We start from the raw sequence: 14,105 nt of genomic DNA on the forward strand, positions 1-14,105 counted from the left end.
AGGCCATAGTACGAGTCTAAGACCTTAGCTATTAGGACAGAGTAAGAGTTAAGACCTTAACCAGTAGGCCAGAGTACGAGTCTAAGACCTTAGCTATTAGGCCAGAGTAAGAGTCTAAGACCTTAGCTATTAGGCCAGAGTAAGAGTTAAGACCTTAACCAGTAGGCCAGAGTAAGAGTTAAGACCTTAACCTGTAGGCCAGAGTAAGAGTTAAGACCTTAACCTGTAGGCCATAGTACGAGTCTAAGACCTTAGCTATTAGGCCAGAGTAAGTGTTAAGACCTTAGCTATTAGGCCAGAGTATGAGTCTAAGACCTTAGCTATTAGGCCAGAGTAACAGTTAAGACCTTAGCTATTAGGCCAGAGTAGGAGTTAAGACCTTAACCAGTAGGCCAGAGTAAGAGTTAAGACCTTAACCAGTAGGACAGAGTTTGAGTCTAAGACCTTAGCTATTAGGCCAGAGTAAGAGTTAAGACCTTAGCTATTAGGCCAGAGTAAGAGTTAAGACCTTAACCAATAGGCCAGAGTAAGAGTTAAGACCTTAACCAGTAGGCCATAGTATGAGTCTAAGACCTTAGCTATTAGGCCAGAGTAAGAGTTAAGACCTTAACCAGTAGGCCAGAGTACGAGTCTAAGACCTTAGCTATTAGGCCAGAGTAAGAGTCTAAGACCTTAGCTATTAGGCCAGAGTAAGAGTTAAGACCTTAGCTATTAGGCCAGAGTAAGAGTTAAGACCTTAACCAGTAGGCAAGAGTAAGAGTTAAGACCTTAACCAGTAGGCCAGAGTGAGAGTTAAGACCTTAACCTGTAGGCCATAGTACGAGTCTAAGACCTTAGCTATTAGGCCAGAGTAAGAGTTAAGACCTTAGCTATTAGGCCAGAGTATGACTCTAAGACCTTAGCTATTAGGCCAGAGTAAGAGTTAAGACCTTAGCTATTAGGCCAGAGTAAGAGTTAAGACCTTAGCTATTAGGCCAGAGTGAGAGTTAAGACTTTAACCAGTAGGCCAGAGTAAGAGTTAAGACCTTAAGCTGTAGGCCATAGTACGAGTCTAAGACCTTAGCTTTTAGGCCAGACTAAGTGTTAAGACCTTAACCAGTAGGCCAGAGTAAGAGTTAATACCTTAACCAGTAGACCAGAGTAAGAGTTAAGACCTTTACCAGTAGGCCAGAGTACGAGTCTAAGACCTTAGCTATTAGGCCAGAGTAAGAGTTAAGACCTTAGCTATTAGGCCAGAGTAAGAGTTAAGACCTTAACCAATAGGCCAGAGTAAGAGTTAAGACCTTAACCAGTAGGCCATAGTATGAGTCTAAGACCTTAGCTATTAGGCCAGGGTAAGAGTTAAGACCTTAACCAGTAGGCCAGAGTACGAGTCTAAGACCTTAGGTATTAGGCCAGAGTAAGAGTCTAAGACCTTAGCTATTAGGCCAGAGTAAGGGTTAAGACCTTAGCTATTAGGCCAGAGTAAGAGTTAAGACCTTAACCAGTAGGCCAGAGTAAGAGTTAAGACCTTAACCAGTAGGTAGAGTAAGAGTTAAGACCTTAACCTGTAGGCCATAGTACGAGACTAAGACCTTAGCTATTAGGCCAGAGTAAGAGTTAAGACCTTAGCTATTAGGCCAGAGTATGAGTCTAAGACCTTAGCTATTAGGCCAGAGTAAGAGTTAAGACCTTAGCTATTAGGCCAGAGTAAGAGTTAAGACCTTAACCAGTAGGCCAGAGTAAGAGTTAAGACCTTAAGCTGTAGGCCATAGTACGCGTCTAAGACCTTAGCTTTTAGGCCAGACTAAGTGTTAAGATCTTAACCAGTAGGCCAGAGTAAGAGTTAAGACCTTAACCAGTAGACCAGAGTAAGAGTTAAGACCTTTACCAGTAGGCCAGAGTACGAGTCTAAGATCTTAGCTATTAGGCCAGAGTAAGAGTTAAGACCTTAGCTATTAGGCCAGAGTAAGAGTTAAGACCTTAACCATTAGGCCAGAGTAAGAGTAAAGACCTTAACCAGTAGGCCAGAGTACGAGTCTAAGACCTTAGCTATTAGGCCAGGGTAAAAGTTAAGACCTTAACCTGTAGGCCATAGTACGAGTCTAAGACCTTAGCTATTAGGACAGAGTAAGAGTTAAGACCTTAACCAGTAGGCCAGAGTACGAGTCTTAGACCTTAGCTATTAGGCCAGAGTAAGAGTTAAGATCTTAGCTATTAGGCCAGAGTAAGAGTTAAGACCTTAGCTATTAGGCCAGAGAAAGAGTTTAGACCTTAGCTATTAGGCCAGAGAAGGAGTCTAAGACCTTAACCAGTAGGCCAGAGTAAGAGTTAAGACCTTAGCTATTAGGCCAGAGTAAGAGGTAATCCCTTAAACAGTAGGCCAGAGTAATAGTTAAGACCTTAACCAATAGGCCAGAGTAAGAGTCTAAGACCTTAGCTATTAGGCCAGAGTAAGAGTTAAGACCTTAGCTATTAGGCCAGAGTAAGAGTTAAGACCTTAATCATTATGCCAGAGTACGAGTCTAAGACCTTAGCTATTAGGCCAGAGTAAGAGTTAAGACCTTAACCAGTAGGCCAGAGTAAGAGTTAAGATCTTAGCTATTAGGCCAGAGTAAGAGTTAAGACCTTAACCATTAGGCCAGAATAAGAGTTAAGACGTTAGCTATTAGGCCAGGGTAAGAGTTAAGACCTTAACCATTAGGCCAGAGTACGAGTCTAAGACCTTAGCTATCAGGCCAGAGTAAGAGTTAAGACCTTAGTTATTAGGCCAGAGAAAGAGTTAAGACCTCAGCTATTAGGCCAGAATAAGAGTTAAGACCTTAACCAGTAGGCCAGAGTATGAGTCTAAAGCCTTAGCTATTAGTCCAGAGTAAGAGTTAAGACCTTAACCATTAGGCCAGAGTACGAGTCTAAGACCTTAGCTATTAGGCCAGAGTAGGAGTTAAGACCTTAACCAGTAGGCCAGAGTAAGAGTTAAGACCTTAAGCTGTAGGCCATAGTACGCGTCTAAGACCTTAGCTTTTAGGCCAGACTAAGTGTTAAGATCTTAACCAGTAGGCCAGAGTAAGAGTTAAGACCTTAACCAGTAGACCAGAGTAAGAGTTAAGACCTTTACCAGTAGGCCAGAGTACGAGTCTAAGATCTTAGCTATTAGGCCAGAGTAAGAGTTAAGACCTTAGCTATTAGGCCAGAGTAAGAGTTAAGACCTTAACCATTAGGCCAGAGTAAGAGTAAAGACCTTAACCAGTAGGCCAGAGTACGAGTCTAAGACCTTAGCTATTAGGCCAGGGTAAAAGTTAAGACCTTAACCTGTAGGCCATAGTACGAGTCTAAGACCTTAGCTATTAGGACAGAGTAAGAGTTAAGACCTTAACCAGTAGGCCAGAGTACGAGTCTTAGACCTTAGCTATTAGGCCAGAGTAAGAGTTAAGATCTTAGCTATTAGGCCAGAGTAAGAGTTAAGACCTTAGCTATTAGGCCAGAGAAAGAGTTTAGACCTTAGCTATTAGGCCAGAGAAGGAGTCTAAGACCTTAACCAGTAGGCCAGAGTAAGAGTTAAGACCTTAGCTATTAGGCCAGAGTAAGAGGTAATCCCTTAAACAGTAGGCCAGAGTAATAGTTAAGACCTTAACCAGTAGGCCAGAGTAAGAGTCTAAGACCTTAGCTATTAGGCCAGAGTAAGAGTTAAGACCTTAGCTATTAGGCCAGAGTAAGAGTTAAGACCTTAATCATTATGCCAGAGTACGAGTCTAAGACCTTAGCTATTAGGCCAGAGTAAGAGTTAAGACCTTAACCAGTAGGCCAGAGTAAGAGTTAAGATCTTAGCTATTAGGCCAGAGTAAGAGTTAAGACCTTAACCATTAGGCCAGAATAAGAGTTAAGACGTTAGCTATTAGGCCAGGGTAAGAGTTAAGACCTTAACCATTAGGCCAGAGTACGAGTCTAAGACCTTAGCTATCAGGCCAGAGTAAGAGTTAAGACCTTAGTTATTAGGCCAGAGAAAGAGTTAAGACCTCAGCTATTAGGCCAGAATAAGAGTTAAGACCTTAACCAGTAGGCCAGAGTATGAGTCTAAAGCCTTAGCTATTAGTCCAGAGTAAGAGTTAAGACCTTAACCATTAGGCCAGAGTACGAGTCTAAGACCTTAGCTATTAGGCCAGAGTAGGAGTTAAGACCTTAGCTATTAGGCCAGAGTAAGAGTTAAGACCTTAGCTATTAGGCCAGAGTAAGAGTTAAGACCTTAACCAGTAGGCCAGAGTATGAGGTAAGACCTTAGCTATAATGCCAGAGTAAGAGTTAAGACCTTAGCTATTAGGCCAGAGTAAGAGTTAAGACCTTAGCTATTAGGCCAGAGTAAGAGTTAAGACCTTAAGCAGTAGGTCAGAGTAAGAGTTAAGACCTTAACCAGTAGGCCAGAGTAAGAGTTAAGACCTTAACCAGTAGGCCAGAGTACGAGTCTAAGACCTTAGCTATTAGGCCAGAGTAAGAGTTACGACCTTAGCTATTAGACCAGAGTAAGAGTTAAGACCTTAACCAGTAGGCCAGAGTAAGAGTTAAGACCTTAACCAGTAGGCCATAGTACGAGTCTAAGACCTTAGCTATTAGGCCAGAGTAAGAGTTAAGACCTTAACCAGTAGGCCAGAGTACGAGTCTAAGATCTTAGCTATTAGGCCAGAGTAAGAGTCTAAGACCTTAGCTATTAGGCCAGAGTAAGAGTTAAGACCTTAGCTATTAGGCCAGAGTAAGAGTTAAGACCTTAACCAGTAGGCCAGAGTAAGAGTTAAGACCTTAAGCTGTAGGCCATAGTACGAGTCTAAGACCTTAGCTTTTAGGCCAGACTAAGTGTTAAGACCTTAACCAGTAGGCCATCGTAAGAGTTAAGACCTTAACCAGTAGACCAGAGTAAGAGTTAAGACCTTTAACAGTAGGCCAGAGTACAAGTCTAAGACCTTAGCTATTAGGCCAGAGTAAGAGTTAAGACCTTAGCTATTAGGCCAGAGTAAGAGTTAAGAGCTTAACCATTAGGCCAGAGTAAGAGTTAAGACCTTAACCAGTAGGCCAGAGTACGAGTCTAAGACCTTAGCTATTAGGCCAGGGTAAAAATTATGACCTTAACCTGTAGGCCATAGTACGAGTCTGAGAACTTAGCTATTAGGACAGAGTAAGAGTTAAGACCTTAACCAGTAGGCCAGAGTACGAGTCTAAGACCTTAGCTATTAGGCCAGAGTAAGAGTTAAGATCTTAGCTATTAGGCCAGAGTAAGAGTTAAGACCTTAGCTATTAGGCCAGAGTAAGAGTTAAGACCTTAGCTATTAGGCCAGAGTAAGAGTTAAGACCTTAACCAGTAGGCAAGAGTAGGAGTCTAAGACCTTAACCAGTAGGCCAGAGTAAGAGTTAAGACCTTAGCTATTAGGCCAGAGTAAGAGTTAATCCCTTAACCAGTAGTCCAGAGTAATAGTTAAGACCTTAACCAGTAGGCCAGAGTAAGAGTCTAAGACCTTAGCTATTAGGCCAGAGTAAGAGTTAAGACCTTAGCTATTAGGCCAGATTAAGAGTTAAGACCTTAATCATTAGGCCAGAGTACGAGTCTAAGACCTTAGCTATTAGGCCAGAGTAAGAGTTAAGACCTTAACCAGTAGGCCAGAGTAAGAGTTAAGACCTTAGCTATTAGGCCAGAGTAAGAGTTAAGACCTTAACCATTAGGCCAGAATAAGAGTTAAGACGTTAGCTATTAGGCCAGGGTAAGAGTTAAGACCTTAACCATTAGGCCAGAGTACAAGTCTAAGACCTTAGCTATCAGGCCAGAGTAAGAGTTAAGACCTTAGTTATTAGGCCAGAGAAAGAGTTAAGACCTCAGCTATTAGGCCAGAATAAGAGTTAAGACCTTAACCAGTAGGCCAGAGTATGAGTCTAAAACCTTAGCTATTAGTCCAGAGTAAGAGTTAAGACCTTAACCATTAGGCCAGAGTACGTGTCTAAGACCTTAGCTATTAGGCCAGAGTAGGAGTTAAGACCTTAGCTATTAGGCCACAGTTAGAGTTAAGACCTTAGCTATTAGGCCAGAGTAAGAGTTAAGACCTTAACCAGTAGGCCAGAGTAAGAGTTAAGACCTTAGCTATAATGCAAGAGTAAGAGTTAAGACCTTAGCTATTAGGCCAGAGTAAGAGTTAAGACCTTAGCTATTAGGCCAAAGTAAGAGTTAAGACCTTAGCTATTAGGCCAGAGTAAGAGTTAAGACCTTAAGCAGTAGGTCAGAGTAAGAGTTAAGACCTTAACCAGTAGGACAGAGTAAGAGTTAAGACCTTAACCAGTAGGCCAGAGTACGAGTCTAAGACCTTAGCTATTAGGCCAGAGTAAGAGTTAAGACCTTAGCTATTAGACCAGAGTAAGAGTTAAGACCTTAACCAGTAGGCCAGAGTAAGAGTTAAGACCTTAACCAGTAGGCCATAGTACGAGTCTAAGACCTTAGCTATTAGGCCAGAGTAAGAGTTAAGACCTTAACCAGTAGGCCAGAGTACGAGTCTAAGATCTTAGCTATTAGGCCAGAGTAAGAGTCTAAGACCTTAGCTATTAGGCCAGAGTAAGAGTTAAGACCTTAGCTATTAGGCCAGAGTAAGAGTTAAGACCTTAGCTATTAGGCCAGAGTAAGAGTTAAGACCTTAAGCTGTAGGCCATAGTACGAGTCTAAGACCTTAGCTTTTAGGCCAGACTAAGTGTTAAGACCTTAACCAGTAGGCCAGAGTAAGAGTTAAGACCTTAACCAGTAGACCAGAGTAAGAGTTAAGACCTTTAACAGTAGGCCAGAGTACGAGTCTAAGACCTTAGCTATTAGGCCAGAGTAAGAGTTAAGACCTTAGCTATTAGGCCAGAGTAAGAGTTAAGAGCGTAACCATTAGGCCAGAGTAAGAGTTAAGACCTTAACCAGTAGGCCAGAGTACGAGTCTAAGACCTTAGCTATTAGGCCAGGGTAAAAGTTAAGACCTTAACCTGTAGGCCATAGTACGAGTCTGAGACCTTAGCTATTAGGACAGAGTAAGAGTTAAGACCTTAACCAGTAGGCCAGAGTACAAGTCTAAGACCTTAGCTATTAGGCCAGAGTAAGAGTTAAGATCTTAGCTATTAGGCCAGAGTAAGAGTTAAGACCTTAGCTATTAGGCCAGAGAAAGAGTTAAGACATTAGCTATTAGGCCAGAGTAGGAGTCTAAGACCTTAACCAGTAGGCCAGAGTAATAGTTAAGACCTTAACCAGTAGGCCAGAGTAAGAGTCTAAGACCTTAGCAATTGGGCCAGAGTAAGAGTTAAGACCTTAACCAGTAGGCCAGAGCAAGAGTTAAGACCTTAACCTGTAGGCCATAGTACAAGTCTAAGACCTTAGCTATTAGGCCAGAGTAAGAGTTAAGACCTTAACCATTAGGCCAGAGTACGAGTTAAGACCTTAACCATTAGGCCAGAGTACGAGCATAAGACCTTAGCTATTAGACCAGAGTAAGAGTTAAGACCTTAACCAGGAGGTCAGAGTAAGAGTTAAGACCTTAGCTATTAGGCCAGAGTAAGAGTTAAGACCTTAACCATTAGGCCAGAGTAAGAGTTAAGACCTTAACCATTAGGCCAGAGTAAGAGTTAAGACCTTAGCTATTAGGCCAGAGTAAGACTTAAGACCTTAACCATTAGGCCAGAGTACGAGTCTAAGACCTTAGCTATTAGGCCAGAGTAAGAGTTAAGACCTTAACCAGTAGGCCAGAGTAAGAGTTAAGACCTTAACCTGAAGGCCATAGTACGAGTCTAAGACCTTAGCTAGTAGGCCAGAGTAAGAGTTAAGATCTTAGCTATTAGGCCAGAGTAAGAGTTAAGACCTTAGCTATTAGGCCAGAGAAAGAGTTAAGACATTAGCTATTAGGCCAGAGTAGGAGTCTAAGACCTTAACCTGTAGGCCAGAGTAAGAGTTAAGACCTTAGCTATTAGGCCAGAGTAATAGTTAATCCCTTAACCAGTAGGCCAGAGTAATAGTTAAGACCTTAACCAGTAGGCCAGAGTAAGAGTCTAAGACCTTAGCTATTAGGCCAGAGTACGAGTTAAGACCTTAACTATTAGGCCAGAGTAAGAGTTAATACCTTAATCATTAGGCCAGAGTACGAGTCTAAGACCTTAGCTATTAGGCCAGAGTAAGAGTTAAGACCTTAACCAGTAGGCCAGAGTAAGAGTTAAGACCTTAGCTATTAGGCCAGAGTAAGAGTTAAGACCTTAACCATTAGGCCAGAATAAGAGTTAAGACGTTAGCTATTAGGCCAGGGTAAGAGTTAAGACCTTAACCATTAGGCCAGAGTACGAGTCTAAGACCTTAGCTATCAGGCCAGAGTAAGAGTTAAGACCTTAGTTATTAGGCCAGAGAAAGAGTTAAGACCTCAGCTATTGGCCAGAATAAGAGTTAAGACCTTAACCAGTAGGCCAGAGTATGAGTCTAAAACCTTAGCTATTAGTCCAGAGTAAGAGTTAAGACCTTAACCATTAGGCCAGAGTACGAGTCTAAGACCTTAGCTATTAGGCCAGAGTATGAGTTAAGACCTTAGCTATTAGGCCAGAGTAAAAGTTAAGACCTTAGCTATTAGGCCAGAGTAAGAGTTAAGACCTTAACCAGTAGGCCAGAGTAAGAGTTAAGACCTTAGCTATAATGCCAGAGTAAGAGTCAAGACCTTAGCTATTAGGCCAGAGTAAGAGTTAAGACCTTAGCTATTAGGCCAAAGTAAGAGTTAAGACCTTAGCTATTAGGCCAGAGTAAGAGTTAAGACCTTAAGCAGTAGGTCAGAGTAAGAGTTAAGACCTTAACCAGTAGGCCAGAGTAAGAGTTAAGACCTTAACCAGTAGGCCAGAGTACGAGTCTAAGACCTTAGCTATTAGGCCAGAGTAAGAGTTAAGACCTTAACCAGTAGGCCAGAGTAAGAGTTAAGACCTTAACCAGTAGGCCATAGTACGAGTCTAAGACCTTAGCTATTAGGCCAGAGTAAGAGTTAAGACCGTAACCAGTAGGCCAGAGTACGAGTCTAAGATCTTAGCTATTAGGCCAGAGTAAGAGTCTAAGACCTTAGCTATTAGGCCAGAGTAAGAGTTAAGACCTTAGCTATTAGGCCAGAGTAAGAGTTAAGACCTTAACCAGTAGGCCAGAGTAAGAGTTAAGACCTTAACCAGTAGGCCAGAGTTAGAGTTAAGAAATTAACCTGTAGGCCATAGTACGAGTCTAAGACCTTAGCTATTAGGCCAGAGTAAGAGTTAAGACCTTAACCAGTAGGCCAGAGTAAGAGTTAAGACCTTAACCTGTAGGCCAGAGTACGAGTTAAGACCTTAACCAGTAGGCCAGAGTACGAGTCTAAAACCTTAGCTATTAGGCCAGAGTAAGAGTTAAGATCTTAGCTATTAGGCTAGAGTAAGAGTTAAGACCTTAGCTATTAGGCCAGAGAAAGAGTTAAGACCTTAGCTATTAGGCCAGAGTAGGAGTCTAAGACCTTAACCAGTAGGCCAGAGTAAGAGTTAAGACCTTAGCTATTAGGCCAGAGTAAGAGTTAATCCCTTAACCAGTAGGCCATAGTACGAGTCTAATACCTTAGCTATTAGGCCAGAGTAAGAGTTAAGACCTTAACCAGTAGGCCAGAGTACGAGTCTAAGACCTTAGCTATTAGGCCAGAGTAAGAGTTAAGATCTTAGCTATTAGGCCAGAGTAAGAGTTAAGACCTTAGCTATTAGGCCAGAGTAAGAGTTAAGACCTTAGCTATTAGGCCAGAGAAAGAGTTAAGACCTTAGCTATTAGGCCAGAGTAGGAGTCTAAGACCTTAACCAGTAGGCCAGAGTAAGAGTTAAGACCTTAGCTATTAGGCCAGAGTAAGAGTTAATCCCTTAACCAGTGGGCCAGAGTAATAGTTAAGACCTTAACCAGTAGGCCAGAGTAAGAGTCTAAGACCTTAGCAATTGGGCCAGAGTAAGAGTTAAGACCTTAACCAGTAGGCCAGAGCAAGAGTTAAGACCTTAACCTGTAGGCCATAGTACGAGTCTAAGACCTTAGCTATTAGGCCATAGTAAGAGTTAACACCTTAACCATTAGGCCAGAGTACGAGTTAAGACCTTAACCATTAGGCAAGAGTACGAGCATAAGACCTTAGCTATTAGACCAGAGTAAGAGTTAAGACCTTAACCAGGAGGTCAGAGTAAGAGTTAAGACCTTAGCTATTAGGCCAGAGTAAGAGTTAAGACCTTAACCATTAGGCCAGAGTAAGAGTTAAGACCTTAACCATTAGGCCAGAGTAAGAGTTAAGACCTTAGCTATTAGGCCAGAGTAAGAGTTAAGACCTTAACCATTAGGCCAGAGTACGAGTCTAAGACCTTAGCTATTAGGCCAGAGTAAGAGTTAAGACCTTAACCAGTAGGCCAGAGTAAGAGTTAAGACATTAACCTGTAGGCCATAGTACCAGTCTAAGACCTTAGCTATTAGGCCAGAGTAAGAGTTAAGATCTTAGCTATTAGGCCAGAGTAAGAGTTAAGACCTTAGCTATTAGGCCAGAGAAAGAGTTAAGACATTAGCTATTAGGCCAGAGTAGGAGTCTAAGACCTTAACCAGTAGGCCAGAGTAAGAGTTAAGACCTTAGCTATTAGGCCAGAGTAAGAGTTAATCCCTTAACCAGTAGGCCATAGTACAAGTCTAATACCTTAGCTATTAGGCCAGAGTAAGAGTTAAGACCTTAACCAGTAGTCCAGAGTACGAGTCTAAGACCTTAGCTATTAGGCCAGAGTAAGAGTTAAGATCTTAGCTATTAGGCCAGAGTAAGAGTTAAGACCTTAGCTATTAGGCCAGAGTAAGAGTTAAGACCTTAGCTATTAGGCCAGAGAAAGAGTTAAGACCTTAGCTATTAGGCCAGAGTAGGAGTCTAAGACCTTAACCAGTAGGCCAGAGTAAGAGTTAAGACCTTAACCAGGAGGTCAGAGTAAGAGTTAAGACCTTAGCTATTAGGCCAGAGTAAGAGTTAAGACCTTAACCATTAGGCCAGAGTACGAGTTAAGACCTTAACCATTAGGCCAGAGTACGAGCATAAGACCTTAGCTATTAGACCAGAGTAAGAGTTAAGACCTTAACCAGGAGGTCAGAGTAAGAGTTAAGACCTTAGCTATTAGGCCAGAGTAAGAGTTAAGACCTTAACCATTAGGCCAGAGTAAGAGTTAAGACCTTAGCTATTAGGCCAGAGTAAGAGTTAAGACCTTAACCATTAGGCCAGAGTACGAGTCTAAGACCTTAGCTATTAGGCCAGAGTAAGAGTTAAGACCTTAACCAGTAGGCCAGAGTAAGAGTTAAGACCTTAACCTGAAGGCCATAGTACGAGTCTAAGACCTTAGCTAGTAGGCCAGAGTAAGAGTTAAGATCTTAGCTATTAGGCCAGAGTAAGAGTTAAGACCTTAGCTATTAGGCCAGAGTAAGAGTTAAGACCTTAGCTATTAGGCCAGAGTAAGAGTTAATCCCTTAACCAGTAGGCCAGAGTAATAGTTAAGACCTTAACCAGTAGGCCAGAGTAAGAGTCTAAGACCTTAGCTATTAGGCCAGAGTACGAGTTAAGACCTTAACTATTAGGCCAGAGTAAGAGTTAATACCTTAATCATTAGGCCAGAGTACGAGTCTAAGACCTTAGCTATTAGGCCAGAGTAAGAGTTAAGACCTTAACCAGTAGGCCAGAGTAAGAGTTAAGACCTTAGCTATTAGGCCAGAGTAAGAGTTAAGACCTTAACCATTAGGCCAGAATAAGAGTTAAGACGTTAGCTATTAGGCCAGGGTAAGAGTTAAGACCTTAACCATTAGGCCAGAGTACGAGTCTAAGACCTTAGCTATCAGGCCAGAGTAAGAGTTAAGACCTTAGTTATTAGGCCAGAGAAAGAGTTAAGACCTCAGCTATTGGCCAGAATAAGAGTTAAGACCTTAACCAGTAGGCCAGAGTATGAGTCTAAAACCTTAGCTATTAGTCCAGAGTAAGAGTTAAGACCTTAACCATTAGGCCAGAGTACGAGTCTAAGACCTTAGCTATTAGGCCAAAGTATGAGTTAAGACCTTAGCTATTAGGCCAGAGTAAAAGTTAAGACCTTAGCTATTAGGCCAGAGTAAGAGTTAAGACCTTAACCAGTAGGCCAGAGTAAGAGTTAAGACCTTAGCTATAATGCCAGAGTAAGAGTCAAGACCTTAGCTATTAGGCCAGAGTAAGAGTTAAGACCTTAGCTATTAGGCCAAAGTAAGAGTTAAGACCTTAGCTATTAGGCCAGAGTAAGAGTTAAGACCTTAAGCAGTAGGTCAGAGTAAGAGTTAAGACCTTAACCAGTAGGCCAGAGTAAGAGTTAAGACCTTAACCAGTAGGCCAGAGTACGAGTCTAAGACCTTAGCTATTAGGCCAGAGTAAGAGTTAAGACCTTAGCTATTAGGCCAGAGTAAGAGTTAAGACCTTAACCAGTAGGCCATAGTACGAGTCTAAGACCTTAGCTATTAGGCCAGAGTAAGAGTTAAGACCGTAACCAGTAGGCCAGAGTACGAGTCTAAGATCTTAGCTATTAGGCCAGAGTAAGAGTCTAAGACCTTAGCTATTAGGCCAGAGTAAGAGATAAGACCTTAGCTATTAGGCCAGAGTAAGAGTTAAGACCTTAACCAGTAGGCCAGAGTAAGAGTTAAGACCTTAACCAGTAGGCCAGAGTTAGAGTTAAGAAATTAACCTGTAGTCCATAGTACGAGTCTAAGACCTTAGCTATTAGGCCAGAGTAAGAGTTAAGACCTTAACCAGTAGGCCAGAGTAAGAGTTAAGACCTTAACCTGTAGGCCAGAGTACGAGTTAAGACCTTAACCAGTAGGCCAGAGTACGAGTCTAAAACCTTAGCTATTAGGCCAGAGTAAGAGTTAAGATCTTAGCTATTAGGCTAGAGTAAGAGTTAAGACCTTAGCTATTAGGCCAGAGAAAGAGTTAAGACCTTAGCTATTAGGCCAGAGTAGGAGTCTAAGACCTTAACCAGTAGGCCAGAGTAAGAGTTAAGACCTTAGCTATTAGGCCAGAGTAAGAGTTAATCCCTTAACCAGTAGGCCATAGTACGAGTCTAATACCTTAGCTATTAGGCCAGAGTAAGAGTTAAGACCTTAACCAGTAGGCCAGAGTACGAGTCTAAGACCTTAGCTATTAGGCCAGAGTAAGAGTTAAGATCTTAGCTATTAGGCCAGAGTAAGAGTTAAGACCTTAGCTATTAGGCCAGAGTAAGAGTTAAGACCTTAGCTATTAGGCCAGAGAAAGAGTTAAGACCTTAGCTATTAGGCCAGAGTAGGAGTCTAAGACCTTAACCAGTAGGCCAGAGTAAGAGTTAAGACCTTAGCTATTAGGCCAGAGTAAGAGTTAATCCCTTAACCAGTAGGCCAGAGTAATAGTTAAGACCTTAACCAGTAGGCCAGAGTAAGAGTCTAAGACCTTAGCAATTGGGCCAGAGTAAGAGTTAAGACCTTAACCAGTAGGCCAGAGCAAGAGTTAAGACCTTAACCTGTAGGCCATAGTACGAGTCTAAGACCTTAGCTATTAGGCCATAGTAAGAGTTAACACCTTAACCATTAGGCCAGAGTACGAGTTAAGACCTTAACCATTAGGCCAGAGTACGAGCATAAGACCTTAGCTATTAGACCAGAGTAAGAGTTAAGACCTTAACCAGGAGGTCAGAGTAAGAGTTAAGACCTTAGCTATTAGGCCAGAGTAAGAGTTAAGACCTTAACCATTAGGCCAGAGTAAGAGTTAAGACCTTAACCATTAGGCCAGAGTAAGAGTTAAGACCTTAGCTATTAGGCCAGAGTAAGAGTTAAGACCTTAACCATTAGGCCAGAGTACGAGTCTAAGACCTTAGCTATTAGGCCAGAGTAAGAGTTAAGACCTTAACCAGTAGGCCAGAGTAAGAGTTAAGACCTTAACCTGTAGGCCATAGTACGAGTCTAAGACCTTAGCTATTAGGCCAGAGTAAGAGTTAAGATCTTAGCTATTAGGCCAGAGTAAGAGTTAAGACCTTAGCTATTAGGCCAGAGAAAGAGTTAAGACCTTAGCTATTAGGCCAGAGTAGGAGTCTAAGACCTTAACCAGTAGGCC

The sequence above is a fragment of the Triturus cristatus genome, chromosome 2_1, assembly GCF_964204655.1.
Source record: "Triturus cristatus chromosome 2_1, aTriCri1.1, whole genome shotgun sequence".
NCBI classification, from domain to species: Eukaryota; Metazoa; Chordata; class Amphibia; order Caudata; family Salamandridae; genus Triturus; species Triturus cristatus.